Consider the following 26,360-nt stretch of genomic DNA (forward strand, 5'->3'; position numbering starts at 1 on the left):
TCAAACTGATGTACCCTGCATCTGTGGAATACCTGAATAGACAACAAATCATCCCAAATTGAGGAGGTGGAATTGGGAGCAATGATATATATTTTTTTTCCCCTTTTTCTTTTTGTTAGCGTGTATGTGTATGCTTCTGTGTGTGATTTTGTCTGTATAGCTTTGCTTTTACCATTTGTCCTAGGGTTCCATCTGTCCGTTTTAATTACTTAAAAAAAATTTTTTTTCTTAATTATTTTTTATTTTAAAAACATTATTTTATTTTACTTTATTTTATTTTATGTTATTTTATCTTCTTTCTTTCTTTCTTTCTTTTCTCTCTTTTATTCTGAGCCATGAGAGGACAGGCTCTTGGTGCTCCAGCCAGGCATCAGGGCTATGCCACTGAGGTGGGAGAGCCAAGTTCAGGACACTGGTCCACAGGAGACCTCCCAGCTCCACGTAATATCAAACAGCGAAAATCTCTCAGATATCTCCATCTAAACACCAAGACCCAGCTCCACTCAATGACCAACAAGCTACAGTGCAGGAAACCCTATGCCAAACAACTAGCAAGACAGGAACACAACCCCATCCATTACCACAGAGGTTGCCTAAAATCATAATAAGGCCACAGACACCCCAAAACACACCAACAGACGTGGACCTGCCCACCAGAAAGACAAGATCCAGCCTCATCCACCAGAACACAGGCACTAGTCCCCTCCACCAGGAAGTCTACATAACCCACTGAACCAACCTTAGTCACTGGGGACAGACACCAAAAACAATGGAAACTACGAATGTGCAGCCTGCGAAAAGGAGACCCCAAACACAGTACGTTAAGCAAAATGAGAAGACAGAGAAACACACGGCAGATGAAGGAGCAAGATAAAAACCCACCAGACCTAACAAATGAAGAGGAAATAGGCAGTCTACCAGAGAAAGAATTCAGAATAATGACAGTAAAGATTATCCAAAATCTCGGAAATAGAATGGAGAAAATACAAAAATCGTTTAACAAAGATCTAGAAAAACTAAAGAGCAAACAAACACAAATGAACAACACAATAAATGAAATTAAAAGTTCTCTAGAAGGGATCAAAAGCAGAATAACTGAGGCAGAAGAACGGATAAGTGACCTGGAATATAAAATAGTGGAAATAACTACTGCAGAGTGGAATAAAGAACAAAGAATGAAAAGAATTGAGGACAGTCTCAGAGACCTCTGTGACAGCAGTAAACGCACCAACATGCAAATTATAGGGGTCTCAGAAGAAGAAGAGAAAAAGAAAGGAACTCAGAAAATATTTGAAGAGGTTATAGTTGAAAACTTCCCTAATATGGGAAAGGAAATAGTTAATCAACTCCAGGAAGCACAGAGAGTCCCATACAGGATAAATCCAAGGAGAAACATGCCAAGACACATATTAATCAAACTATCAAAATTTAAATACAAAGAACAAATATTAAAAGCACAAGGGAAAAACAACAAGTAACACATAAGGGAGTCTCCATAAGGTTAACAGCTGATCTTTCAGCAGAAACTCTGCAAGCCAGAAGGGAGTAGCAGGACATATTTAAAGTGATGAAAGAGAAAAACCTACAACCAAGATTACTCTACCCAGCAAGGATCTCATTCAGATTGGACAGAGAAATTAAAAGCTTTACAGACAAGCAAAAGCTAAGACAATTCAGCACCACCAAACCAGCTTTACAACAAATGCTACAGGAACTTCTCTAGGCAGGAAACAGAAGAGAAGGAGAAGACCTACGATAAGAAACCCAAAACTATTAAGAAAATGGTAATAGGAACATACATATTGATAATTACCTTAAATGTAAATGCATTAAATGTTCCAACCAAAAGACATAGACTGGCTGAATGGATACAAAAACAAGACCCATATATATGCTCTCTACAAGAGACCCACTTCAGACCTAGGGACACATACAGACTGAAAGTGAGGGGATGGAAAAAGATATTCCATGCAAATGGAAATCGAAAGACAGCTGGAGTAGCAATTCTCATATCAGACAAAATAGACTTTAAAACAGACTATTACAAGAGACAAAGAAGGACACTACAGAATGATCAAGGGATCAATCCAAGAAGAAGATATAACAATTGTAAATATTTATGCACCCAATATAGGAGCACCTCAATACATAAGGCAAATGCTAACAGCCATAAAAGGGGAAATCAACAGTAACACAATCATAGTAGGGGACTTTAACACCCCACTTTCACCAATGGACAGAGCATGCAAAATGAAAATAAATAAGGAAACACAAGCTTTAAATGATACATTAAACAAGATGGACTTAATTGATATTTATAGGATATTCCACCCAAAAAGAACAGAATACACATTCTTCTCAAGTGCTCATGGAACATTCTCCAGGATAGATCATATCTTGGGTCACAAATCAAGCCTTGGTAAATTTAAGAAAATTGAAAGCGTATCAAGTATCTTTTCCGACCACAATGCTATGAGACTAGATATTAATTACAGGAAAAAACCTGTAGGAAATATAAACACATGGAGGCTAAACAACACACTACTTAATAACCAAGAGATCACTGAAGAAATCAAAGAGGAAATCAAAAAATACCTAGACACAAATGACAATGAAAATACAATGACCGAAAACCTATGGGATGAAGCAAAAGCAGTTCTAAGAGGGAAGTTTATAGCTATACAAGCCTACCTTAAGAAACAAGAAACATCTCAAATAAACTACATAACCTTACACCTACAGCAATTAGAGAAAGAAGAACAAAAAAACCCCAAAGTTAGCAGAAGGAAAGAAATCATAAAGATCAGATTGGAAATAAATGAAAAAGAAATGAAGGAAACGATAGCAAAGATCAATAAACCGAAAAGCTGGTTCTTTGAGAAGATAAACAAAATTGATAAACCATTAGCCAGACTCATCAAGAAAAAAAGGGAGAAGACTCAAATCAATAGAATTAGAAATAAAAAAGGAGAAGTAACAACTGACACGGCAGAAATACAAAGGATCATGAGAGACTACTACAAGCAACTCTATGCCAATAAGATGGACAACCTGGAAGAAATGGACAAATTCTTAGAAATGCACAACCTGCCAAGACTGAACCAGGAGGAAATACAAAATATGAACAGACCAATCACAAGTACTGAAATTGAAACTGTGATTAAAAATCTTCCAACAAACAAAAGCCCAGGACCAGATGGCTTCACAGGCAAACTCTGTCAAACATTTAGAGAAGAGCTAACACCTATCCTTCTCAAACTCTTCCAAAATATAGCACAGGTAGCAACACTCCCAAACTCATTCTACGAGGCCACCATCGCTCTGATACCAAAACCAGATAAAGATGTCACATAAAAAGAAAACTACAGGCCAATATCACTGATGAACATAGATGCAAAAATCCTCAACAAAATACGAGCAAACAGAATCCAACAGCACATTAAAAGGATCATACACTATGGTCAAGTGGGGTTTATCCCAGGAATGCAAGGATTCGTCAATATATGCAAATCAATCAACGTGATACACCGTAATAACAAATTGAAGGAGAAAAACCATATGATCATCTCAATAGATGCAGAGAAAGCTTTCGACAATATTCAACACCCATTTATGATAAAAACCCTGCAGAAAGTAGGCATAAAGGGAACTTTCCTCAACATAATAAAGGCCATATATGACAAACCCGCAGCCAACATCATCCTCAGTGGTGAAAAGTTGGAACCATTTCCACTAAGATCAGGAACAAGACAAGGTTGCCCACTCTCACCACTATTATCCAACATAGTTTTGGAAGTTTTAGCCACAGCAATCAGAGAAGAAAAAGAAATAGAAGGAAACCAAATTGAAAAAGAAGAAGTAAAGTTGTCACTATTTGCAGATGACATGATACTATACATAGAGAATCCTAAAGAGGCTACCAGAAAACTACTAGAGCTAATCAATGAATTTGTAAGAGTAGCAGGATACAAAATTAATGCAGAGAAATCTCTTGCATTCTTATACACTAATGATGAAAAATCTGAAAGTGAAATTAAGGAAACACTCCCATTTACCACTGCAACAAAAAGAATAAACTATCTAGGAATAAACCTACCTAAGGAGACAAAAGACCTGTATGCAGAAAATTATAAGACACTGATGAAAGAAATTAAAGATGATACAAATAGATGGAGAGATATACCATGTTCTTGGATTGGAAGAATCAACATTGTGAAAATGACTGTAGTACCCAAAGCAATCTACAGATTCAATGCAATCCCTATCAAACTACCACTGGCATTTTTCACAGAACTAGAACAAAAAAATTCACAATTTGTATGGAAACACAAAAGACCCTGAATAGCCAAAGCAATCTTGAGAAAGGAAAACGGAGTTGGAGGAGTCAGGCTCCCTGACTTCAGGCTATACCACAAAGCTACAGTAATCAAGACAGTATGGTACTGGCACAAAAACAAAAATACTGTCTGTATCCATCTGTAATGGAACAGGATAGAAAGCCCAGTGATAAACCCATGCACATATGGTCACCTTATCTTTGATAAAGGAGGCAAGAATATACAGTGGAGAAAAGACAGCCTCTTCAATAAGTGGTGCTGTGAAAACTGGACAGCTACATGTAAAGCAATGAAATTAAAACACTCCCTAACACCATACCCAAACTCAAAATGGATTAAAGACCTAATTGTATGGCCAGACACCGTCAAACTCTTAGAGGAAAATATAGGCAGAACACTATGACATAAATCACAGCAGGATCCCTTTTGACCCACCTCCTAGAGAAATGGAAATAAAAACAAAAATAAATAAATGGGACCTAATGAAACTTAAAAGCTTTTGCACAGCAAAGGAAACCATAAAGAAGATGAAAAGACAACCCTCAGAATGCGGGAAGATATTTGCTAATGAAGCAACTGACAGATGATTAATCTCCAAAACATACAAGCAACTCATGCAGCTCAATATCAAAAAAACAAACAACCCAATCCGAAAATGGGCAGAAGACCTAAATAGACATTTCTCCAAAGAAGATATACAGATTGCCAACAAACACATGAAAGAATGCTCAAGATGATTAATCATTAGAGAAATGCAAATCAAAACTACAATGAGATATCATCTCACACCAGTCAGAATGGCCATCCTCAAAAAATCTACAAACAATAAATGCTGGAGAGGGTGTGGAGAAAATGGAACCCTCTTGCACTGTTGGTGGGAATGTAAATTGATACAGCCACTGTGGAGAACAGTATGGAGGTTCCTTAAAAAACTAAAAATAGAACTACCATCGACCCAGCAATCCCACTACTGGGCATATACCCTGAGAAAATGATAATTCAAAATGAGTCATGTACCAGAATGTTCTTTGCAGCTCTATTTACAATAGCCAGGACATGGAAGCAACCTAAGTGTCCATCAACAAGTGAATGGATAAAGAAGATATGGCACATATAATATATACAATGGAATATTACTCAACCATAAAAAGGAACGAAACTGAGTTATTTGTAGTGGGGTGGATGGACCTAGAGACTGTCATACAGAGTGAAGTAAGTCAGAAAGAAAAACAAATACCTTATGCTAACACATATATATGGAATCTAAAGAAAAAAAAAAGAAAATGGTGTGAAGAACCTAGGGGCAAGATGGGAAAAAAGATGCAGACCTAAAAGATTTAATTAACTTATTAATATGACTTAATTAAGTAGGCTATTGATGTGATAAAAAAAGAAAAAAAAGATGCAGACCTACTAGAGAATGGACTTGAGGATACGGGCAGGGGGAAGGGTAAGCTGGGACAAAGTGAGAGAGTGGCATGGACATATATACACTACCAAATGTAAAATAGATAGCTAGTGGGAAGCAGCCGCATAGCACAGGGAGATCAGCTCGCTGCTTTGTGACCACCTACTGGGGTGGGATAGGGAGGGTGGGAGGGAGGGAGATGCAAGAGGGAAGAGATAAGGGGACATATGTATATGTATAACTGATTCACTTTGTTATAAAGCAGTAACTCATACACCATTGTAAAGCAATTATACTCTAATAAAGATGTTAAAAAAAGAATTCTCAACCACTTGTCTAGTATATATTGATTGAAACCATTTGTAAATTACTCCATCTGTCAATGAAATGCAAACACCTCTGTAGTGAAACTAAACAGCTGTTTAAATGCTCAAAGCTTTAATAGACAAATCCTCTTCCTTAACACTGGCTCTATTTATACTATTCCAAAACAACAACTCATTTAGGGAAAAATCCAGTATTTCCAGGTGTATAAACACAACCATTATTTATAAGGCGATTTATAAGAAGACGGAGACTAACCACTTCCCAGTTGAGGAATTGCTAAGCACTAGAATTAGTAAAGTTAGGCTCCTGTGTGTGTGTGTGTGTGTGTGTGTGTGTGTGTGTGTTTATGTTGTGTGTATTTGGTGGATTCAGAATTATTTGTATTTGTGGGCTACACTTAAAATTCACAATTGCTCGGGCACCCTTTATTGCACAAAATCCACAAACAAGCTTGGAATAAATAAAAGTCTTACAAGCAGTAGACTTGTAAATTATAAATTGTAATTTATAATTCTTAACAGCCTATTTATACCATACAGGAATTTGCAAATATTTTCCATTTAAACAAAGACATACCTTCGTCATATTTTCTTAGTTATTTCCTTATTAACTAAGGAGGAAATTGAGTACCATGTAGCCTCTGGACTCTGACGGCCTGGGTTTGAATACCAGCTCCACTGATGACTGCCTGTGTAGCACTGGGCAAGGTATTTCTCCTAGCTAAGCCTCGGTTTTCACACCTGTCAAATGGCAAAAATAATATATCTCACAGAGTAATTGTGAGGACTAAAAGAATTTAAAATTTGTAAAAGTGAATTTGTAAAAATTTAACAATGTAAATCATTTGATGCCATGCTTGTCACACAGCACTTAATACAAGTTATATATTATTTTAAATCATGAAGCCTTTTGCTGGGTTTAATATTGATGATCCTCAATTAATTTTCACCTCTTGTCACTTTTGGCAATAAATGATTATTCACATAGAACTTCTTGAAATGAAAACTGCTGCCGATCACTGTCTCATTCAAATAACAACTAGGTCATTCAACAGTCAATTATTTTTAATTAGTTGTGACTATAATTTACAGTTAATGTATACCTGCAGGAAGCTTGGGAGGCTGAGCTGTTTAAAACCTGTCACTTCACAAAAGGTACAAACTTTTAGTTATATGATAAATAAGTACTAGGGATGTAACGCAGTACTAGGATGTAACGTACCATGATAAATATACTTAGCACTGCTGTATGTTATATCTGAAAGTTGTTAGAGAGTAAATCATGAGTTTTCATCACAAGGAAAACATTTTTCTATTTCTTTAATTTTGTATTGACACGAGATGATGGGTGTTCACTAAACTTATTGTGGTGATCATTTCATGATGTATGTAAGACAAATCATTATGCTTACATCTTGAATTTAACCAGTGATGTGTATCAATTTCATCTCAATGCAACTGGAAGATAGATAGATAGATGATAGATAGATCGATAGATAGATAGATAGGTAGACAGATAAAGCCAGCCACTTCATAGTAGCTATCAGTTGGGTCCTGGCAGGAAACAGGTGACATATTCAAACTGAGTATGGAGAAGAGTTTAGTAAAGAACTATGTACAAAGTTGTGGGCAGGTTTAGGGGAAAAGAGTGATAATGAAGTGCCGTAGAGTTCATAAATATGGGAGAGCGGTTACCACTTCTAAGTCTGAAAGTGCAGGGGGAGGATGTGGCCTCAGGAACATAGTGTGGATAGCTGTTCAGAGAGGACCTCCCGACAGGGGCTGTCACCTTTGGTATTGAGATATAGCTAATGCTGCTCTGGGAAGGAGTTGGGAGTAAATACACCAGCCTCACTCTCTTTCTGCCCTTTTAACCCCCTCCCATTGCTTCCAACTGGCCAGACCTAACTTGAGAAGTCTGAGGTCAAGAGAGCCTGCTCATGAAGTCCATGCAGGTCAGTCTTGTACAGCCCAGAACCTTGAAGAGTAGATTTGGAAGAACAAACAGAAAGCAGCCAGTATCACCGTTACTGAAGTTGTCCCATAGCTGATGAGGGAACTCTTAAAATTGACTTTGAACACAAGCCCAGCCCTTGTGCTCAACTAGAAGGTACAGAACTCTGGACTTACTAGACATGCATGCAGAGTGGTTCCATGAGGAAAATCCTGGCTTGCTTGCAGGTCGTTTTCATGTGGAGACAGGGTAGACTTTTACCAGGCAAAGGTACTACTAGGCTTTGTGAACTTCAATCCATTAAGTCCCCAGATAAGAAAAACAATTTGATCCAGCTAGGGATTTCGTGTCTAGGTGAGAAAAGCCAGACTGTAAACCCACAGTGAGTAATCAGTAAGTGCTCTGATGATCACAATTTGGGGTCACACAGTTTACCTGATTTCTGAGATGGGTTCTGTGGTAGGTACTGTATTTTGTGTCCTCCAGCCCCATAGAGTCTTGTGATGCCCTGAAGCCCCAGCCTTGGGAGAGACCCTGAGCCAGAACAACCCAGCTAAGATGCTTCTGGCTTCCTGACTCTCAGAAACTGTATGAGGTGATAAGGTTTGTTGTTATTCAGCAATGAACAACTCCTACAATAACATACAAAACTTTTTGTAAAGGTCAAAGGCATTCATTATAAACTGATCAAGGGGTGGTCGTAAAAGCAGAGTGAGCATGAAACCTAGGAGAAAGGAAGCAGATTGGCTGGGAAAAGTAGACTTAGCTGTAACGGACAACTAGAGTAAGGCAAAACCAACTAGATGTTCAAGTAACGTATAGCTACTAACAGAGAGACATAAAGACACAGTTTCTGAGCATTTACCCTGTATATTATTTACTCTTTGCAAAAATTCTGCGGTTCTGTGATACACATTGCTACCTTTATTTTACAGGGGAAGACACTCAGGGTCAAGAGTAGAAACACGTGCTTCAGAGTCACACAGACAAGAGATAATAGAGCTCGGATTAGAACCCAAGCCAGTCTGACCCCAAAGTTCACGTTCTCTCTGTGCTTCTTTGTGCAGGAGTAAAGAAAAGGAATATTGGACAAGGGAGGTCATATTGGGAGATAAAGTAAGATAACAAAACTGTCATGGGAAAATTCTTCAGTCTTTTGGAAGGAGTGGGGGAAACTGCCTGTGGTGAAAACAAAACTAAACCCCGCAAAAACATATGGCTGATTAAAAGGAGGAAGCTCACTAGAGAACAGAAGATATTTTGGGTGATAATAGAGCTTAGAGTGAAAGAAGCCCCATCTGTAGTCATCTCTTCAAGGCCAGATCTAAATATGCAGAATATGGGTGGTTCCTCCCCCGCCCCTAAGGGGTACACCAGGGAAAAGCACACCACCTAGAGTAACATGTAAACACACAAGCACAGCAGAGACAACACTCCCTGGCTGTGAGCAGATGGGGAGGAGAGCAGGTCTCGGGAAGTTCTCCAGCAGGAAAGTGAAAGAAGGTAAAGAACATTTTGCCAAGAACGTGGTGCCGTCATTTTCTATTTCTGAGTGTTTGTTGATACTGTCCAGCTGACATAAAAGCCACAGTGGGCACAAATTTAAGAGGACATATTCTTGTTTTACTGGGGTTCGTGAAAGAGGATGCTGTGGGAAATAGATTTGGGGACCTTAACTCTGAGGGGAAATGGTTAAGCTACCTGATATTTTAAGTGGTTAAACAGGAAAGTCTGAGAGCTAATTCTACTAGAATAGTGGTGGGGTATTACACAGCAAGTGTTATGACTCCACTTTTCGACCCAAAGGTGAATCTGTTTTATACCCCAGTAGAAGTGGAACATCAGCCCTGACCCACTGAACAAAATGGCACATCAACTTCTCTGCCACCTCAGAGGAACAGAAAGCAGAGAGAGAAAATACACAACAGTCGTCTTAGAGAGACACAGTGCATGCTGTAGCAAAGCCCAGCCACTCTTGCTGTGGTTTGTAAGCTCAGGCCCTCAGCAATTTTGCTTTATTTGTTTGGCCTTAGTGATACGATCTTCACCTGGGTTCCCATGAGAAAGTAGAGTCTGAGACTCACTTTTATGAAGGTAGTTTACTAGAGGATGTCATCTCAGGGGGTCATGAGTGAAGACTGGGAAGAATGAAAAGGGGGAGGAGGGATTGTCAAAATAAGGATGCATCTTCGAGTAGGTCATAGCTGTGGGTGACAAAGGCTTGGTCCCGTTGTGACTCTCTGAGGATCATGTAGAATGCACCTCTGAATTGTCAGGAGGGTGGGGCAGAAGAGCAGGCCTTTACCCACTGTTTCCAATTCTGCATTGACCCAAGGGTTACCCCGTAGGATGCCGATCTTCCAGCTTTAGGCATGCATGGGTACCAGTCAGGGCTCCACGGGCATCTGATGTCAGGTGTCAGACAAGTCCAAGCACAGAAAGCAAGAGAACTGGGTACAGCTGGGGCAAGGTGGTGACAGGTTTTACCTTCCCAAAAGGTGACTGTGGCTACTGCGATGGAGTAAAAGATTTGAGGTGTAGCTCAAGAAATACTTAATATAAATATCGTAAAAATTTGCTTAAGATAAAAAAATTTGAAAACAGTGCAGAGGCTCTAATTCAAGAAAACACCACTCTGCTTGTGTAGGGGATGCAGGACACACAAAATTCTGAGCAGAAGATGAAATGAGACATTTTTAAATTGAACTATTCCTTTGATTATTGCCATAGCTTTACTAATTCCTCTGCAGGAGCAAAAGTGGAAATTACTCTGAATTTCCCATTACTTATTATTTGTCATTTGTTTTATGTAAGTGTATTTAAATAAATTGTTGAATTATTCTTATGTAGTTCTCATCCTGTTGAGTGGGTTCAGTAGTTTTCATCAAATATTTTTTGAGGGGTTCTTTTAAGTCTTGTGTCTCCCTCCGATACCACAATGTATACACACACATGCAGAGATTTTTTTTGTAGATAATTGGAAGGTTGAGCTCAGGTAGACCACCAGAGTCAAGATTTCAGTGCCTTGAGAGAGCAAACTCAGATAAGCATCATTCTTTTACAGACTGAGTTTTCAGTCTGTGTGTGCTTCAAGTTATAACAATTACTGTGACAGTTTCCTGCAAAAGGATTGCTGACCTGTGATTACATTAAATCATATCAGGTGACCTCCTCAATTCAGAACAAATGCCATTTGAGAGTAAGCTTAGGAAATCCCACTACTGGGCATATACCCAGAGAAAACCATAATTCAAAAAGACACAGGCACCCCAATGTTCATTGCAGCACTATTTACAATAGCCAGGAAGTGGAAGCTACCTAAATGCCCATCGACAGATGAATGGATAAAGAAGATGTAATACATATATGTAATTACATATGTAATATATGTAATATATACATATATTACATATGTATATATGTAATACATATATACAATATTACTCAGATGTAAAAAGGAACAAAATTGGGTCATTTGTAGAGATGCGGTTGGACCTAGAGACTGTCGTGCAGAGTGAAATAAGTCAGAAAAACAAATATTGTATATTAATGCATATATGTGGAATCTAGAAAAATGGTATAAATGAACCAGTGTGCAAGGCAGAAACAGAGACACAGATGTAGAGAACAAACGTATGGACACAAAGTGGGGAAAGCGTGTGTGTGGGGGGGTGATGGTGGTGGGATGAATTGGGAGACTGGGATTGACATATATACACTAATATGTATAAAATAGATAAGTAATAAGAACCTGCTGTATAAAAAATAAATAAATAAACTAAAATTTTAAGAAAAGAGTAAGCTTAGGAGAAATCCCTTTTTTTCATACAGAAATTCTTAAAAAGCAAATCTTTCATTGTGCATCTTTTATTTGCCAGTTGCTTTATACATATATTACTCAAGTTTCCGATAAGAACACAAAGGAAATATTATCTCCATTCTTATGGAAGAGGCAGTGGAGGCTAAATGAGCTGAGTTGCTGAAGTTCTCATGATCAGAAAGAGGCAGAGCCAGGATTTAAGTCCAGGCATGTCTGGCTCTGAAGCTCTGTTCTTTCCCCTACACCTGGGGCCTTGCCACATGCAGTGTGCTAGTCTTCTTGGAAACCAAGCATACCCAATCCACTGCACCTCACCTTCTTATGTAATAACCTGGAGGGTAGGGAGAGCCATCTGCTTCAAGAGCAACATATTTCAGTCCATAAGGCAAATAAGTTGGCAGAAAACAGAAGGATTGTGACATTGCCATTTGGCATTCCTGATTTACTCTGCATTTATAAAATAGAAATATGTAGTCCAGCATGTTGATTTCACAAGCCTATCATTATCATTCACTCTGAAATAAACATAGTCAGGGACATCATGTACAAAGTAAGGAATCCTTGTTTTGGGGGATAATGTCAGGCAGAAGTTTTCTTTTTTTTAACTCTTACTTCCTAAAGCACTAGTTTACAAGTGACTTCCTGAAATATACTTCAATACTGAGGCCAGTGAAGGAGAAAAACAAGTAAGGCAGAAAGCTTGGGATTGAATTTAAGAACACAGACTCACAAGATTATTTAAGAGATAATACAAAGTAATGCTTTCAAAGCAAGGCTGGTCATCCAAATTCACCTGAAGAGCTTTAAATATAGATATAGAAACCTGAACCCAGTTTCAGGCAGAGCTTCCAGGAATAAGGCCTAAGCACATGTCTAGTGAAAATTTCCCATGGTTATTCTGATGATCAGTTTCAGTTTAGAGCTGCTGCTTAAGAATTTGGAAGCTAATATATGGGGAGCCTATTTGTGTATTTTAATTTGTATGCATAATCTTAAAAAATGAGCTCATAATTTTTCTTTAGTATGATTTCTAAATGCTCATAACAGTCTAGATATTTAGTACACTTTCTTTTCAATAGCCATTCGGAAATCCCTTCACTAATAACAAGTCAGTTAGTAGAGAAAAAGTAAAAGATGTCAATCAGTTTATCCCAATATGATTATATTTTAGTAGGAAACAAAAGACCCTAAAGAAATAGAAAGTGTGGCCTCAGAATGAGCCCGACAGTTTTAATAAAAGAAAAAAAAAAAGACAAATATAAGAGGAATTCCAGTTGATTCTCAGGTGCATTCCCAGTAGTCCCAAAGAATCTAAAAAACCTTTAGGAAGTTCCTGTTGATTATCTTAGCTTCCTGAAGCACTGGAACAGCAGAGCTCACCCAGAAGTTACTGTGAATTTTATATGGGGTATATATGCCCATGCTTCTAGTAATAGCCTCTCTTTTAGAGAAGGAAACTCCAATCCACACTCAAATACAAAACATACAGAGAAGATTATTCTGGGAGATGTAGTTCCCAGATTCTCCTCTGCTATACAGGTGCAGCAAGGAAGGAGTAGCAACAGAGAATCTAGCATAATCTTTAAATGTTTAGAATAAGAAAGGGTATGAAAATAAATAAGCTGAACATTTATATTGGTTGAATTCATTCATTCATTCAAGTGAGTGAAACAAATCACTCTAGGTATTTCAACAGAAAGAATTTAATAGAGGGAATTTGTTAATCAAATGCTAGAGGACTGAAAAAAGGAAAATGAGAACAGAAGGGATCATTACAAAAAGCTGCTACCACCCTTAGGGGTGGAGAGGTCAAAAGAAGAGGCTGAGATTATTATAATCTAGAGCTTCATGAAAGGAGCCTACAAAGTTAGAACTCAGGATTCCAAGGGAGGGTGCCACCTAGCTGGATGCTGCTGGTATTTCAGGGGTTTGGAGGAGGGAGCAGGGGATGCCCTGAGCAGGGGATGCTGCGCAGCTGGTGCAGGTGTTTCAGAAGATTGGGAGAGTTCTTGTGTTGTTGTGACTCAGACACAAGGAGTCACACTCAGACACATGAGGAGTAGGCACTGTCTAGCTGGTGCACAAGGAGGCTGGTGGTGGGAACGCCTCAGTAAGCTGCAGCTGTGAGCTTTTATCCTTCTGCTGCCAGGATACAAGGCAAGTAGGGTGGACTGATAGGATAAATCAACAAGCATGAATAGGCAAGTCCCTTCTCCTCTTCTCCTGCCATCCAGCCTCCCTGTTAGTTCCTCCTAGGGAGGGAAACAGTAGACTTTCTGACAAAGAGAACTGCCTGTTGTTTGCAGAACTGTCATCACAAAATAGAGTATAGAATTTGGAACCTAATACCTGGCACATTATTCAGTGGAAAAATTCAGAAAATAGCAACAGAATAAGCCAAAACAAAGTACAGGGTAGAAATAATAGAGGGAAGAGAAGAAATATATAAGATAGGACATGAATATTTTTTGGAGAGGACCAACAAAACTAAATTTTGATTCTTTGGGAAAACTAATACAAAAAAACTTTGGCGGGACTTCCCTGGTGGTGCAATGGTTAAGAATCTGCCTGCCAATGCAGGGGACGTGGGTTCGAGCCCTGGTCCGGGAAGATCCCACATGCCATGGAGCAGCTAAGCCTGTGCGCCACGACCACTGAGCCTGTGCTCTAGAGCCCATGAGCCACAACTACTGAGCCCACGTGCCACAACTAATGAAGCCCATGCACCTAGAGCCCGTGTTGCGCAACAAGAGAAGCCACCACAACAAGAGTAGCCCCCACTTGCCGCAAGTAGAGAAACCCCGTATGCAGCAGTGAAGTCCCAATGCAGCCAAGAAAATATAAATAAATAAATAAATTTGTATAAAAAAAATACTTTGGCAAGTATGAGTCAGAAAAAGGGGGAAAAATATTAGAAATGAAAAACGTGTAGCTGAAGATGCAGCAAAGATAATAAATGTAATGAAAATGTGAACAACTTTATATCAATAAGTTTGGAAAACTTCAACAGGCACATCATGGAAAAATAAAATTATTAAAGTTGATGCTTAAAGATATAGGAACTTGAATGTTCCTAAAAGATCAGTGAAATTGCACAGTAGTTAAAAATATTCTCACACACATAAATGATAAAAAACTCTAGGTTCAGATCCTTTAAAATAAATAGGTAGTTCTTGTTTAATTTTTGTGTCCGTAATTTCTTTAAAGATTTCATGCATACCTGTTTTATATTTTGCACCTAATAATTCCAGTATCTACAGTCCCTGAAGGGGGAGGCATCAATAACTATTGTTTATTGTTTATGTTGATGGCCACTCTTTATAACTTGCCTTCTTGTGTACTTGGTGTTCTGTGATTTTGTACTTACTTTGGTTTTAATATGTGTGACGTCCACGCACTTAAATGAAGGTACCTTTCTTCTGGAGAGGGTTTTGCTTCTACTTCTACTTCTATTTTTACAAGTAGCCAGGAGATACCCCTGACTTGGGACCATTTTAGCCTTAAGGTTTTAGGCTCCGATTTGGCCTCATCACTTGTGTGCTGGCCCTAGGCTCAGTATCCCAATAGCCATGTGCTATGGGATCCATGCTTCAGGCAAGCTGCCCCAGCTACCTCCCAGCTGTTCCAAGGTGAGCTGTCCTCTAATTCTGCCCTAGCTGACCTTTCTCAGGGTGGAGATTCACAAAGCTCTCCCTTCACTTTGAAAATCAACAATACCTGAAATAGCATGTCTTGGATAATGTTTAATTGTGAACAAAGGAGGAAAAGAAGGGGTTTAGGGATGTCGGGAAAGCTTCAAATCTTTGGGAAAGTTTTATTTCTCAAGCTGAATTGTGGGTACAGGAGGCTTATTTTATTTAATTTATTAGTATTATTATTTAAGGACAATTATAAATGATATTCTTTTGTATGTATCATGTATTTTATAAGAAGTTAAAAAATAAAAAACCCTAATGGTGGTCTCACTAAAATCTCTCTGTGACATTGAGAGAGCACTAAGAAATCAGCAGCAACACTGTGTACATTGCTGCACCGACTAAAGACAGTGCCCTCATCACAGACATAAGTGCTGTAGAAAACAGCATTGGCCCAAGCAGGAGACATGGCCTGGGTTGAGCTGGGTAGAAAGGAGGAAAATGGTGAAGGACATATGGTAGCCTTGCAGGTTTGTTCATGGGGTCCATACGAGATGAGTCCTGGGGACTTCAATACGAACGTGAGAGGAACTTGGGGTGATGTTCTCATAGATATAGTGGGAACAGATCAGAGAAATATTGTATATTGTGCGTCTACAAGCTACTGTGGCTCTGGGTTCATGGATTATGCAAATTACACATAAATATAGTCCTGATTCCCCTTGTGGCCTTGAGAGCATCCTTAAAATCTTTGTTTCTGACTAGTACCAACTCCAGTTGTCTCTTCTCTTGTGTTCCAATTCTATATACTTCTCTGTGGTTGCCCAGTAACGTACCATGGAGAAGCAATTTGCAAAATGGAGCCATGGTGCTTAGAAACATTAATTCCACTCTTATGGGGAACAATTTGCTCTCAGGGTGTGGTTTCATCATAGGCTCAGGACCATTGAGATAGCAGCATAGCAAAGATATCTGTTAAATTCTTATCTATGGGTCAAGATATTAAAATGCTATGTAATTGGAGCTCCTGTTTAGAAATATTAATAACTATTACATTGAAAACCAACTTAGTAATAAATGAGAAAACAGCAAGCCAGGAGGGTTTGTATAATTTCACTCAACTTTATGTTCTACCCAATTTACCAGGCAAAAAATAAATTATGTTTGAAAATCAGTCATGCAGTATTTCTGGCCACTTTTCATGAAAATGGATTATCTGTCACAGTTCTCTGAGGCTTTAGCCCCGTGTGACATGGTAACACAGGACAGAGCTGTGAGCCAGGCTTACGCAAGCATTAGCCAGCCAGTTATGATCTGAGGGGTTCCAAGGGCTGCCCGCTGCAAATGTTAACTCTACCCATGGTCTTCTTGTTGTTTATAGAAGTTGAATTCACTCCCTAAACGTCTTCTGGAGTTGAAAGCTTTTCTGTCATTGTTGTTTGCTTATCAATAATTTGTTCTTTTTTGTTACCAGTGAGGGATATCCAGTTTACAAACCAGAAGAGAGTATTTTCTGATTGTCTCTCACTTGCTGGTCTTAACTGGCACACAACCTAATTCTGAAAGACTTTGCTACATGGGAGAGTAGTAATAGTAGAAGTGGTTGTTGTTATTGTTGCTCGAATTGAAATATAACTTGCATGAAGTGAAGCAGTGTTCAGTGTTCAGCTCATTAAATTTTTACATGTGTATATAGCCAAATAACCACCACCTGGAGGCTCTTTCCTCTCCCTTTCCAGTCAATACACAGCTCTGTCTCCTCTCCCACGCATACCAAAAAGTAAACACTATTCTGACTTTTATCACCACAGCCTGGTTTTGCCTATTTTAGGACTTTTTATAAATAGAATCATTCAGTATGTACTCTTTGGTGTCTGGCTTTTTCAACTTCATATTGTATGTGTAAGATTCATTCATGCTGTTGCATTTATCAGTGGCTTCCTGTTTTTCATTGCTATATACTCTTTTATGAATATGCTACAATTTAACCATTCTACAGTTGGTAGACATTTGGGTTGTTTCTATTTTTTGATTATTTAAAATATGAACATTTAAAAAAATATATGAACATTTTTGTACACGTAGCTTGGTGGATATATGCATATATTTCTCTTACATATATACACCAAGGAGTGGAATTGCTGGATCATAGGGTATACATAGTTTAGCTTTAGTAGAAAATGCCCAAACTGTTTTCTGGGAGGGTAGTTTTGATGGGAGATGTACTGGTGGTTCTCTGTTTGCCCCTCTAGATCGATTTTCTGCTTTTCTCTGTCATACTCTGTGCCCTGAATCATCCTAGTTTCCCGTTTCCTTATATTGGGTTGGCCAAAATGTTGGTTCGGGGTCCATTCGTAACATCTTACAGAAAAACCCAAATGAACTTTTTGGCCAACCCAATACTTTGGCTCCTGGTTGGATTTAGCCAATGGAAGCCCCAGCAGTTGATTGAAGAATGGGGAGAGAGAGAGGGAGATCAGAGTATTTATTCCTTCTGTTGTCTCTCTACTTCACCACCATAGAGAGAGAGTTTCCATTCTTCTACAGACACAGCCCCTGTTGGACAGCCACTCTTCCGAAGTGCCAGCTCTCACTGGTTCTACAAACACCATTCTTCTTCCTTGCCTTTTTAGGCTTGGTGGGTGATTATGGATACCCATTGTTGCTACTGCCTGGGCATTTCTCCATCTAGCAAGGCACTCTTAGCCCTATTCACATTCCTGAAAAAATAATTATTCTATAAAAATCTAAAACCTTTGAGTAGGCTATTTTTTCTTGTAGGGATTTTAACTGATACAGGAGGAAAAAAGATTTTGAGAGATGTCAGAATGTGTTGAAACACATGAGAGCTCCTGCTCAGCATGAGAGAATTGGCACAGGAAGGAGACTGTACTGAAAGTAGTTATTTAGGGTAATTTAAGTTAGCAAATATATTGGGTGTGAACCAGAACTCTGAGCAACATAAAGATGAAGTTTCTCATCCGTAAGTAGTTCTGTTGACAAGTAGATCTTGATTTTGATCCTGGTTGCACATGACTCCTCTAGTAAGCCTCAGTCCCGTTGTCTATGAAGTAGAAGTTATGATTATACCTGTTTCAGGCTGACCAGTAGCTCAACCACTACCATACCTCCGAAGCAGTCAGATAGTGAAGAAAATCAAGGAAACCACACACCAAAAGTGACACAGAATTTCTGTTATTTCATTAAAGGAATTCATCCAGCAGTGGTAGGTTTACCTAGGAGGCAGTTTTGTACTCAGAATCTTGGAGGCAAGGTCCCACACATCCTCTAACTTCAGGGAGGCTACAACCACCAACCAAGGAAAAAGAGGTTGCTTCAGGGGTGGCAGTCTGGTATAGTGGCTAAAACAAAGCAAGGTTTGAGAGTCAGATCTAGACTTTGTCTCTTATTGGCTATATACTCTTGAGCTAGTGCTGAACATTTCTCAGTTCTCCCCACACTAAAATGAGGATAATCATTCTCATACCTTTTATAATAACTGTTATTAATGCATTTATCACATTCAAAGAGGTACATAAACATATTTATGAACATCGTCTTTCCTATCCAAGCTAAGTGCTGGTATAAGCTGTTAGGACATACAAAGCTGCTAGTAGAGCTGCGGGTAACACTGCTGTGAGGGTAATATTGAGAGGAGGCATGTCGGGGGCAGGGAAGGAGCTGCGTGCGAAGATAAGATACCAAAGTTGAATAGACGTGAAGACTAGGAATGGTGGTGCTGAGGGCCAACATGTGTATATCTGAATTCTATCCTGATTCTGGGATAGAAAATTAGAAACTGCTACGTGTAAGCAGAAGAAATCTGAGAGGCAGATCATTAAAATATGTGACTTACATTGGATTTGTCTGCAGGGATATTTGGGGTTTTGCTTTTCTTGAACAATAGTCATTTGAATAAGTTCTCTTTTTGCAGGTCTAGCACTCTATTCCTACTGTCTTCATTTTATTCATTTTAGAGACACCAAGTTAATCTCTGCACTTGTTTGTGTGTGCATGTGTGTATGTCTTTCTTATATACACATAGACACACACACATACACAAACAATGACATATTTCAAGGCAAGCACTGACTTAATTAGCCAGAATAGAAGCAAGGATAAATAAAGGGATTTCTGAGAAAACAAATTCCAGTTTGTTTGTGGGCATGTGTGCCAAAGTAAAAAAGTTTTGAAGGCAGCTAAGGCTTTGGGCAAATTGTAATAGCACTGAAGGGTGAGGGAATATGCAAGGAAGTAAACAATGTGATTCTGGCGTCCTGCTGGTGATTAGGAAAATTCTGATTCAAAAACAAGAATTATTTTCAAAGGTCTTTTGACAGCTGACAGCTCCTCAGCTGTCAGCTACTCTCCAGAGACCCTAATGAACTCTTCCTTGTCAGGTCTTTCTGTCTAAACAAGAAATTGCTGGTCTCTCTATCTGCCTCCCTACCGTGAATGCACCTACCTTTGCTTTACATAGTATAAATTATTATTTAATGCAAACACTTGTTCAGGTTGATCAGTAGGTTGTTTCTGTCAACCTATATCAATGTGGTCTTTAATGTGTCAGTGATGCAACAGCAGAGTATGTGTGCAAACAGGTGGTCAGAAAGAGCTTTTCTATTGATAGGTATTTCTAAAGAAGTTGCTGCAACTGCCTTTAGTACTCAAGATTCCTGAAGCTCTTATAGATGGTCAAAATACTTTACCTTATTTTCCACAATAATAGCAAATAGTAATAAGGGGCAATAAAGATGACATCCCAGGGAACGAATGCTTCTTTAAATGTATTTAACAAATCTCATTGCTCCTTCTCTACAATATTCAAGATACTTGCCCAATTCTATACAAAGAGCTAGAGATTTCAATTTTAGAATTCAGAAACCCCTTTTTAAATTGGTTTCTGTTGTTAGATAACACAAACAGCGCCATTTTCTGAAATAATTTTTTTTTGAATTTCCTCACATTCTTTGAAAAAAAAATTCACTGGCTTCTCTTTTCTCCTCTATGTTAAATGGTATTTTCCCATCTTCAGTTTTAATATTCTTCCTCAGTATAGCATGGGTGGGCAAGAGTGTGCACCTTGGAGTAATTCACACCTGGGTTTGAGTGCTGGCCAAATTCTTCTTGGTTCTCTTTTCTCACATTTACCACTTCTCTGTCATCTGATGTGTCATCAATGTATTTGGAATTAACTCCTACTCTACCCTGCTGTGACGTTTCCTTTTCTTTGATTACATCTCTTCAAACACTTCATTTTCATAGTAAATTTGCCTCATATATTTGAGAAGGGAAACTACCCATTTCATTAAAAAAGAGATGAAAAACTAAAATAACAACACAACCTCTCCCCAAAATCATCAAACTATGTTCTTTAAAGTTTGTTTCTACTATCAAATAACACAATTAAAAAAAATAAAAGAAGAGGAGAAAGAAAGAAATAATAAAAGCTATCAGTGTCTACATTGTGTCAATATAACCTTGAGTTTGATCTCTGGTGTGGCCTAGTAATCTCTTACTGACCTAAACCTCTTATAGATAATAATTATAACTCTGGACAAAATTTTAAGAATAATTTTTACTATATTGGAGAATAAAGAAAGTTGAACAAATTCTGGGCAGAAGTTGACCCTTGGATAAATGGAATGACATGGGTGAATGTCCCATTTTTACACGTGGAACCAGTCTTTTGCCCTGAAAAATGAGAGGACAGAGATCAGGGAAAGCACAGCTGCTGGGAAAGTGAAGGGAAGGGGAATCCAGGAAAGAAGAGAGCCAGAGATGAGAGGTTCCGAATTCTGTGTATACATTCTGCCCAGACCTTAGACTGACTCCTCAACTATACATTTGTGGGACAGACTTAAAGCAGTCAATTGAGGATGAAAGAATAAAACTGATATTTTAGTTGCCACTCAAAAGACAGAATTTCCAGTTTGAGAGCAATAAAATTAATTACTTGCTAACATAAGGACGAGAAAATCATTATTGGATCACTCACTATGTTCAGGACACAATTCAAGATTATTTGATGTACACAGATTAGGGAAAGTATGGGTCAGCTTCAAGAGAAAAGACAATCAACCAAGACCAGTCCAAAGAATAACCAGATGTTGGAATTAGCAGACTACGGAATTGAAAGCAGCTATTACAACTAAGCACAATAAAACAAAGGAAAATATACACATAAGAAATGACAAATAGAAAACTCAGCAGATAAATTTAAAATATATCAAAGAACGGTATGTAAATTCCATAAATAAAAACTTCCAATCTAAAATTAAAATATACTGGATAGGCTAACAGGAGAATAGAAAAGATAGAGAAATAAATCAGTAAAATTTAATATTGAACAATATAAGTTATTCATTCTGGGGAACAAAACAAAACAGCGTTCCAGGGACCTGAGGAACAATATAAAAAGGTATAATATGTGTAATATATATGTAATTGGAGTTCCCAAAGGAGAAGGAAGAATTGGGTAGTAAATATATTTTAAGAAATAATGGCCAAAATTTTTACCAATTTGGTGAAAGACATAAATTTTCAGATGTAAGAAGCTCAGTGAATCTAGAAAGGGTCAATGCAAAGAAAGCCACACCTATGCACATCAGAGTCAATTTGCTAGAAAGTCAAAGTTGAGAAGAAAGTCTTGAGAGCAGCCAAAGAAAAATGACACATTATACATAGTGGATCAGTGATCAAGTTTTGCTAATTTCTCAACAAAACTATGAAGGCCATAAGACAGTGTAACGACAGTGTAACACACAGTGCTGAAAGAGTGAAACTTCAACCCAGAATTCTATATTCAGGAAAAAAAATAGAAATATACTTCAAGAAATAGCACAAAATAAAGAACTTCTTACATAAAAGAGAAATAAAGAGAATCAATTACCAATCAGACCTGTGCTACAAAAAAAGGCTAAAAGAAATTCTTCAGAATTAGGGGAAATGAAAGCAGATACAAACTCAGATCTTCAGGAAGCAATTAAGAGCATTAGAAAAGGTCTGGATAAACATAAAGACTATTTTATTCTTAACTTCTTTAAAATATATGTGACTTGAAAAGTTACATTATTGTCTATGAGGTATTTACTGTATGAAGATGTAACGAATATGACAATTATAAAGGACAGGGAAAGGGGTGAATGGACCTATATGGTTGAAAATTTCTGTACAATGTTAACTATAAGAAGACTATGAAAAGTTAGAGGTGTATATTGTAATTCCAAAGCAATCATTAAAAAATAATGCAAAGAAGCATAGCTAAAAGCCAATAAACACATTCAAATTTGTATTATAAAATACTTAAAAATACTTGATATGATACAATTTAATTATGTTTTCCAATTCTGAATCTGCACATTAGCCTAGGGAAAAAAATGTGCATTTGAAGAAGGCTTAGGATGAGTACTGTTTACTTTAAGACCAAAGAGAGTATTCATGATGAAGACTTCTGCGGTAGGGTTAAAAGAATTTGTGGTTCAGGATTTGGGTTTTAACTTCTAAAACCAAAACCGTCTACTCTTCTCCATGCAAATCTCTTTGCCCTGTTCCTCTCATCCCACATTTAGTGAGCCTCTGCGAGAGGGCTCTGTCTCCTCTCTGTTCCCATATTCACACCCTAGGAGCACATCCAGAAGCTGTGGGAGCGAAGTGTATGGGTACCACTGGGAAAATAAACAGATGGGCCTGCAATTCCTGGAACACCCATGTATTGGTATTTTTCTTCTTTTAAGAATAGGTGAAATAATAAAGTATGACCATTATTTTAAGCAAAGTATGACTATCAAGGTCACAGATCCCAGCTGTAAGATATCTGCCTATCTCATTTAGAAATGATAAAAATACTGAAAATATGCAAATTCCTTTTTTGTTCAGAATATTTTTGATATACCTGTATATTTATAGAGCCATATCCATATTTACAGTTGGTCTTCTGTATCCATGAGTTCTGCCTTTGCAGTTTTAGCCAAACTTAGATCAAAAATATTTTTTAAAATTCCAGAAATTTCCAAAAAGGAAAACTTGAATTCTCTGTGCCCTGGCAACTATTTACATAGCATGTACATTGTATTAGGTATTATAAGTAATCTAGAGATGATTTAAAGTATAGTCATCCGTCTTTATCCATGGGGGATAGTTTCAGGAGCCCCAGTGGATGCCAAAATCCACAGGTGTTCAAATCCCTTTTATAAAATGGTATAGAACAATGACTATAGCCGGCCCTCCATATCTGCGGATATGAAACCTGTAGATATGGAGGGCTGACTGTATATGGGAGGATGTGCCTAGATTATATGCAAATACTACACCGTTTTATAAAAGGGACTTGCGCATCCTCCGAGTTTGGCATCCTGGGGGGTCCTAGAACCAATCCCCTGTGGATACCAAGGAATAACTGTATATACATAGATTAAGGAGAATTAAGCCCATTTCTATCCAAAATAAAGCAAAAGAAAGTTTTAGTATGATTTCACCATGGATACACGTCATAGTTGGATTTTTATTATGAATGGTTGGAGGTCGTAAGTAAATGTGTATCTGGGTTTACAATCTACCCAGAATATTCTTCCCCTTTTATGTAATAAGAGAGGAAGAAAGGTCAGAAGTTTTCTCTCCTCTTATGGAGTATTTCCTTGGTGTTTCCTGTGGAGAATTAATTATAGTCTTGGTATAACCCTTCTATTAGCTTCTCCCTGCTGTTTCTTCCCCATCTGTGAATGAGAAATTCCAGCTTTAGGGGTCAGAAAATTGAAACAGCTGAAATGCGAGTAATATCTAAAAGCTGTTGGTGTAATATATTAACCAGGGAATAAGTGTACGTGAAACTTTTCAACTGTTTTGTTTTGGGGATTTTTAAAAGTGGTTTTAGTTGTATCTGTATTCAGCATCGTTCATGCTATGTCCTTCTCCTCATGCTTTAAAAAATCAAGGAATAAAAAAAAAAAAAAAAAAAAATCAAGGAATAGTTCAGCCCAGAGAGAGAAATTTCAGCCCCAGTACTTTCATGACTTGTTGGCTCTGCCAGGAGCTTAATCCTCAACATGAAGGATGCAGTAAAGCTATAAGTTAAGATCTAGAGGAGAATGATGGTTCTAAAGTTATGTTAGAACCTGCAGATGGGCCTAAAAACTGCAGTTCTACCCTATTCCTAGCTGCTGTAATCTTGAGTAGCTACTCAGCTTCTTGAAGCCTTGGTTTTCTAACCTTTAAAATGTGGTAATGATAGTATCCGTGCCATAGGTTAATTATACATATTACATCAAATGAATCATTTCAAGTACTCAACACAGTGCCTGGAACATCATAAGCAAGCTAAAATGTTCATTGTTATTATCACCATATTTCTGTCAGTTTGACTTTTCCCATTTCAAGAAATTTCCTTTCAGTCTCTGCAAAGAAACCAAAGTCACTGTTGGCTCATCCCATCAAACATCCATTAATAATGCAGATAGACAGGTTCATGTTTTATAGCCAGAGGCCCAAATTACCCATACCCATCTTGTCCAAAAGAGAGGATAAAGGTCAGCAGGCTGAATATTTTCCAAACTTCAGCTTGTAACCTAGAGCATCTTGGTTACTGCTTCAGCAGAAACCAAAGTTCAGCTGATTTAAAAAATATATATATAAGCTACTCTCATTCAATAATGAAGGAATGTCAAAATGTATTCTGAAATGGATTATTGTGCTACTCTTGATTAACAAATGTACAAGAAGGAATAGAAAATGTAAAGATATTCATAGTTGATTTCACTTTTCCTGATTCTCATGTAAGTACATACTATGTGTATATATTTCTTGACAACAAATCACATATATCATAGTGAGATGAATATAATAGAATTTCCGAAATACAATTAATTTGAAACATGTATATTTGGCAAAACTGAAAGTTCCTATGCGACCATGAGCAGAGAAATGACACACTAAATTATGAATGATTCTTCTGTGATATTGACTCCAAATCTCCTTCTTCCATTTTGATTCGAAGTCATCATTTTCTCATCTTTCCTCTGCATCTCATCCTGATGTCCTTTCATTTATTCATCTTTCAGTAAAATTTCACTTCCCTCCCCGCCATCAATCATCAGAAGACATCGTTTGGTTATCTGCCCAACTTAAAACAATTCCTTTTTCTCTGGGAACTGGTCTTCCATTTACTTAAGTAATTTACACAGGGGCCATGATTTTCATGTGCAAACCCATTCTCCTAGTGAAGGCCAGTTGGACCTTGGGTGGACATTTGCTTTAAGCTGAACCTGTCAGATTACTCCAGAGATTTAGTACTGGAAACAAGAAACAGTCTCTGAGGGGTGGATAAATAATAATATATTGACATGTTAAAAGATTTAGGGGACTTCCCTGGTGGCGCAGTGGTTGAGAGTCCGCCTACCGATGCAGGGGATGTGGGTTCGTGCCCTGGTCCAGGAAGATCCCACATGCCACGGAGTGGCTGGGCCCGTGAGCCATGGCCGCTGAGCCTGCGCGTCCGGAGCCTGTGCTCCACAACGGGACAGGCCACAACAGTGAGAGGCCCGTGTACCGCAAAAAAAAAAAAAAGCAAGAGATTTAAACTCAGGAGCACTAGGAAACCCACAGGAACAAAGAGAGAAAGCCAGGTAGTGGAGAAGAACAATGAAGCTGAAATAATGGCAAAGATATGGTTCCTGACAACCTTTAAGGACGCAGTTTCAGTTTCCTTGATAACCAGCCGCATTCTTGCTCTAATTATGATATATTCATTTACTTATTTAATAACTCATTCACTACACATTTTTTGAGTGTCCACCAGACATTTGTGTTAAGTATTTTGCATACCTTATCTCACTGAGTTTCAATTAGACCAACCTACCAAAGAGCAAAACAATGGCCAATGTTTA

At 38.1% G+C, this 26,360-nt stretch overlaps 1 long non-coding RNA gene across 3 annotated transcripts in view; it reads left to right on the forward strand.

Moving 5' to 3' along the window:
* The window catches only part of LOC132528871 (uncharacterized), a 208,055-nt gene that overhangs the window by 151,600 nt on the left and 30,095 nt on the right, over nt 1-26,360 (forward strand). The gene's annotated exons all lie outside the window — the stretch shown is intronic.

Source organism: Lagenorhynchus albirostris, chromosome 11 (genome assembly GCF_949774975.1).
Source record: "Lagenorhynchus albirostris chromosome 11, mLagAlb1.1, whole genome shotgun sequence".
NCBI lineage: Eukaryota > Metazoa > Chordata > Mammalia > Artiodactyla > Delphinidae > Lagenorhynchus > Lagenorhynchus albirostris.